The sequence below is a fragment of the Macrobrachium nipponense genome, chromosome 1 (genome assembly GCF_015104395.2).
Source record: "Macrobrachium nipponense isolate FS-2020 chromosome 1, ASM1510439v2, whole genome shotgun sequence".
Lineage (NCBI taxonomy): Eukaryota > Metazoa > Arthropoda > Malacostraca > Decapoda > Palaemonidae > Macrobrachium > Macrobrachium nipponense.
Window position 1 is genome coordinate 185000208 of NC_087200.1, and position 6000 is coordinate 185006207.

The following is a 6000-nucleotide window of genomic DNA, read 5'->3' on the forward strand; positions in this document are numbered from 1 at the left end:
CTAACCAATGAGCGTCCGATGGACGTCGTGACGTCATTTTCATATGGGATATTAGGAGGGGTACTGGCCAACATATACCAGTGCGCCTCAGGCTATTATCTGAGAAGGATGATTACGATTTTGTCCGTAAACCATGTATTTGATTTGAATTCCAAATCTTTTTTCCCCCTTTTGATTGCAGTTATTTTATGTTTTTTTTTTTCAGTATCATGTCAGATGATAGTGTTTCAGAGTCAGGGTCTGAGTACCTGCCAAATCTATCAGATGATGATTATAGTGATAATTTTTAGAGGTTGACAGTGACAACGAGTTGTTTGGAAGACATTGAACCTCTTGTCGATGAAGGCTGGCATTCATAACTGATCCATCTTGTGACTTGCGCCCAGACCCACCCCCCCCATGATTCACGGAGGGTGGCAATGGGATTCCTGCTTATACACCAGATTTCATCTGCTTACGTGATGCATTTTTTTTTCCTTTTTTGTGGTGATGTAATTGACAAATTGTGTGAATGGATGAATGCTCGGGCAGAGTAGTACTTTCATTCAACAGGAAAAGCGTAAGGTGAAAGGACTTCTATGGAGGCCTGTTACTTGTGATGAGATGTGTTTTTTATAGCTTGCAGATGATAATGGGGGTGAATAAACTGCCCCATATGTATATACGTATTGGTCACGAGATGCTGTTGCTTTTTTTTATCATTATTATTATTATTATTATTCTATTATTACGGTAAATTTTATTATTATTATTATTACCAGCTGCCTAAACATTCATTGATGTATATGCTGTTTCTGTATGAAACCTAGGAATAACTGTTTTCAGTAAGAAAACTAGTACTGCTATTACCACTACTACTATTTTACTACTACTTTACTACTTTTTTTCTGCTACTTATTTCTATTACTTTACTGCTATTTCTACTACTTTATAACACCTTTTTCCTACTTCTGCAATTACTTTTTCTACTAAATATTCCTATTTTTTCCGATATTCTTACTATATTTTTTTGTAATTTTTTGACAATGGGGTAAAAAATATTCATTGATATCCATACACACATGTTTTCACATAAAGAATATGAAGGAAAAATATGAATAACATAAAATTTAGTGGGAGCAAGTAATGATTGATACTCGCGGTCGACAGGGGGTCTCATGCGGTATGCAAGCATTAGCAGCAATGTAGCAGGCCAGTGGCGAAGGGTTAATATCTATGTCAGCTAAATATTCACTATTTTATCCCTTACTTCTATATCATTATCTTCCATTATCTATTCTAGGGGTGAATTCTCTCTTATATCGTTCTGCCAGTATGTTGCAAAATTTCCTTTTTTTCATTCGTTAATCTCCCTTCAATTCTCAGAGGGCCTATTTCTATTCTTCTTTTATTCATCTTCTTCGCATATGAGTATAATAGTTTGGGGTTTTGCTTGATATTTAATAGGGTTTTTTTCTTCCAAGTCCCATTTTTTCATTTTCTTTTGATTGTATAATCTTTTGTTCTGCATTTTCTATCTTACTTTTTAGTTCTATAACTTTCCATGCATTTTTTTTCTTTTGCAAGACCTTTTTTCCACTTTCTGATTTTCTGGAACAAGATCCTTCTGTCTCTTGTATGCATGAATGATGTTTTTACTTTTCTTCTTCGGTATATATTTTTCCACTATTATCTCCAATATTTTATATAATATCTCCGTATTTACCCTTATGTCATCACTTACGAAAATGTTATCCCAATCTTTGTTTAATTCTTCATTAATTTCTGACCATTTTATATTTTTACTGTAGAAGTTGTATTTTCCATATCCTTCCCACTTTTTCATTTCTTGCTTATCTCTATTTTCACTTGCTTTAATTTTTGGAATGAACTGTTAATTCTATGACATTATGGTCTGAAATACTCGCATTATAAACTATTATTTCTTTAAACATAATTCATCTCGTTCACAAATACTAGGTCTAAAGTATTTTCCTTTCTTGTTGGCAGGTGATTTATTTGTTTGAATGTTGTATTCTAGTAGCATATCTAATAGCTTTTCAAATTGCCTCTTATCTTCTGCACTACTATTACTCTCTTTTTTATATGTATAAGTACAACCACAATCTCCTATTCGTTCTTTCCATTCTACGAAAGGAAAGTTGAAGTCACCAGATAGGAGAATAGTCCAGTCCTTGTGAATTCTACATATATCATCCAATTTTCAATTATTAAGTCAAACTCTTTAGTATTAGGAGGTCTATATATTACTATGTTCATCAATTTTTCAGATTCAAATTCTACCGCTATTAGTTCACATTCTGAGTTACTATATTTCTCATATATTTTTCCTTGTTTTTTGTCTTTCCCATATATTGCGGTTCCCCTTGATTCCTATTTTTTTCTATCTGATCTATAAGTTTTGGAACCCTTTTTAATTTGATCTCATTCCCAGTCTCTTGGGAATACCAGGTTTTCACTTGTATCATTATATCTATTTTCTTTTCATTTTGGGTTAGTTCTTCTAAGTACTCTATTTTTCTTTTTGAGTTACTCGTAACTAAAACCTGCGCATTCATCACTATGATGGTTTGCGTGTTTTCTCCTTCATTTAATACGGGTAGTAATAAGGATTTTTACCATGTCTCTTTCCTGTTCTGGTATGTTGTTCTTTTTTTTCATTTCCAGAAATTCTGACATTAAAAAATCCAACTTTTCCATAATATTTGATCTTCCTTCATCATAATTATTAATTTTGTGTCTGAAATCTGCAATTTTCTCCGTTTCTGCAATATCCTCTTGCATAATAATACAGTTTATTATCTCTTGAGTAGAATTTCGGAGCTGATGCTTTGAAATTTTTTGCTGACACCTCTGCATATCTCATTGGTGGTTTGCTTTTCTCTTTTACCTGATATTCTTGATTTCTCTCTTTATTTGTTTCTTTCTTATTTTGGATTTTATTACTTGGTTGGTTATTTATTTGATTATGATCATGGCTACAGGGTGCTATATTTGCATTTTTTGTCGAACTTACATCCTTTTCCTTCTTTTAGGTTTTTACATATTTTTGGATGCAGATCTCTGCAATCATCCCCATATCCATCTAAGTATGCACATTTACCATATATTCATAGTTTTGACATATCTTAGGATGTTTGTAGTAACATCTTTCTCCAAATCTGCAAGTCCCTCTTTTCCAAAAAGGTTGCAGATTTTGTCTTTCTTGTCTATTCTTTCCTCTTTTCCCGTCATTGTATAGATCTGGGTAGAGCCTCTTCGGATTTGCTTTTCTGTTGTCATATCGTAATTTTTTATTTCTTCGTAGGTATGCTGCTTTATTGCCTCTATAGTATATCAATGAGTATCTCTGCATCCATACTTTATCTTGTTCTTTTGTTTTCTTATTTTTTTTCTGTCATTTCATTTTTGTTTACTTCTCTTCCGTTTTCCTCTTCTTCTTCTTCTTCTTCTTCCTCTTCCTCTTCTTCTTCATCCTCACTATTTGTACATTCAATCTTGATTTAATAACATTGTCTATCCATGATAGACATGTTGAACAAAAAATTCTTGTATCTTTTCTCAAATCTTGTATTCCTCAGCACACTGTGGATGGGTCGGAATGTTGCATGCAGCACATTTTCTGATTAGGTTTTGTGGATTGACTATGCTATACAAACCTTACACAGTTTGCATGCTTTTGGCATTCTTTTTCCTAATGCATCAATTAGGAATATTCACAAGATTCACCTTATTCATTTTCTTTGTCGGAATATGTTGGTTTATGTATTATTTTTCTTTATGAGTCTCTTGACCACTTGGATTTTATTTGGAACTTCTTCAATTATTTCAAGATGTTTTCATTAGATTTGTTCCAGTTTGAAGGATTATAAACCTTCTAATATATCTATGATGCTTTTGTATCTTTTTGGTTTTGGTTAGGACTGTTGCTGATTTCATAGATGAGAAATGCCAGTTCCCTTCCTGCTACCTCATCATATTGCGAATCTGCTAAACACGCCAAATTACGCCACCTCTTCCCGCAGTTGGAACTTAACTGCCATCTTGTTCTGATTTATAGTATTACACTGATAAACTAACTTAGAAAGACGCTTTATCCTACTATTTTCACACTAATCTTATCACCGATAGTTCACGAACACTTCTAGATATTTCTCAAATTCTAGTCGTATGTTAAACTTAGTGATATCTGTTGATTATTGTTGTGACTTTCACCACGCGGGTACGTCTCACCAAGCAAGATGGCTACTAACTACGAGAGAGAGAGAGAGAGAGAGAGAGAGAGAGAGAGAGAGAGAGAGAGAGAGAGAGACACATACCTTTAACATATTCAAAGTTAGTTTTTGTTCAGGCCACGGAGAAGTAGTTTGCTCGATGGATGAGGAAGGATGCTTTTGTTTTGCACATATCTCGACCCCAAAAGTGCATTGAACAAAGTAGACTTACCACTGTTGTAACAGCCACTAAGTAAATGTCACCTAAGGAAAAAGCAAAATAAAATTACAGTAGGTTTTAGTATAAATACTGTGACTCACTCTGGTCTTAATAAACACCTTATAGTCTATTTCATTCCATCTGTCCTCTCACCAATGTAGGTGTAGGTAGATGTGGCAATATGCTTAGCTAGATCATGATTGGTTGAAATCAATGTTTCTGATGTTGTAAGCTTACTGTGATAAAGAAGCAAATTATTTCTTCAATAATACATATGAATGCTTAAAGTATATACTGTAAATGGAACCCTCACAACTTCTTAGATATCATAAGCATAAGCATGCCAATCTATATTGATAATATAACCATTCAATTACATGAAACATGGACTTGGTCAAATAGTCTCTATGACAGCCTTTCAGTAATCAAGTTTATCTCGATATAGGTGAATCAAGTTCCTCGTTGGACGAGTGGTTTTTACTCTCGACTACCAATCTGGATCCAAAGTTTGATTCTCAGCTCAGCCAACGCAGAATCAGAGGAATTTATGTCTGGTGATAGAAATTCATTTCTCAATATAATGTGGTTTGGATCCCATAATAAGCTGTAGGTCCCATATCTAGGTGACCAATTGGTTCTTAGCTATGTAAAAATATCTAATCCTCCGGGCCAGCTGTAGGAGAGCTGTTAATCAGCTCAGTGGTCTGGTAAATCTAAGATACAGTACTTAACTTTTAGGTAAATCAAAAGACACATGGCTGCATCAGTGCAAATAAAATATATTTTAATAATTTCTTGCATTCAAATTACATAAGTAGGGTAATATTTGGGAGCCACCAGAATCATCCTGAGATTCAAGGTGGACAGCACCCTGCTGATCACCTTGTGAATCAGACAGAAAGGAGGGAAGGGGTAGACATCAAGGTTGTCCCATGGGTTCTGGAATGCGACCTATGCACCTGCCCACGGGTCCAATATAACTGAACAAAAAAAACAAAAAAAAAAACTGAAATTTTCTGCTATGCTGGATGGCAAACAAGTTCTTAATGGTCAGCCCCACAGGTCAAACAACCTCTTGGCTACATCCTGGTGTAGGGACCACTCTGTCCCTATCAACTGATTCTTGGGCTGAGTTTGTCTGCCAATACATTCCTCCCGCCCGAAATGTATCTGGCTGACAACTCAACCGAGTGAGCCACCATCCACTCCTGCACCTGCACTGTCAACTGATGGTGGTGTTGTCGCTCTTCATCACCATGGAGTGCCCCATCAATCTGCCTGCCAGGAAGACCACCTTGAGTTCCAGGACACTGATATGGAGGTGTCTTTTGAGTTAGTTCCATACCCTCAAGGTCAGCAACTCCTCCAGGTGTGTGCCCCAACCCTTGGTCGATGCATCCGAATACAGAAGCATGTCGGGAGGGGGGTACACAGGGTTACTCCAATCAAGAGGTTCCTGTTGTCTAGCCACCACTCCAAGGCCCTCCTCACCTCCTCCAAGAGAGGAATGAGGAAGGATTGAGGACCCTGGGACGGACACCATTACTCCCTCATTCTCCATTGAAG

At 35.8% G+C, this 6000-nt stretch overlaps 1 pseudogene; it reads right to left on the reverse strand.

Annotated features, from left to right (window-relative positions):
* Positions 1 to 5777, reverse strand: part of LOC135219027 (conserved oligomeric Golgi complex subunit 6-like) — a 64844-nt pseudogene extending 59067 nt beyond the window's left edge.
* Positions 5778 to 6000: the final 223 nt, after the last annotated feature.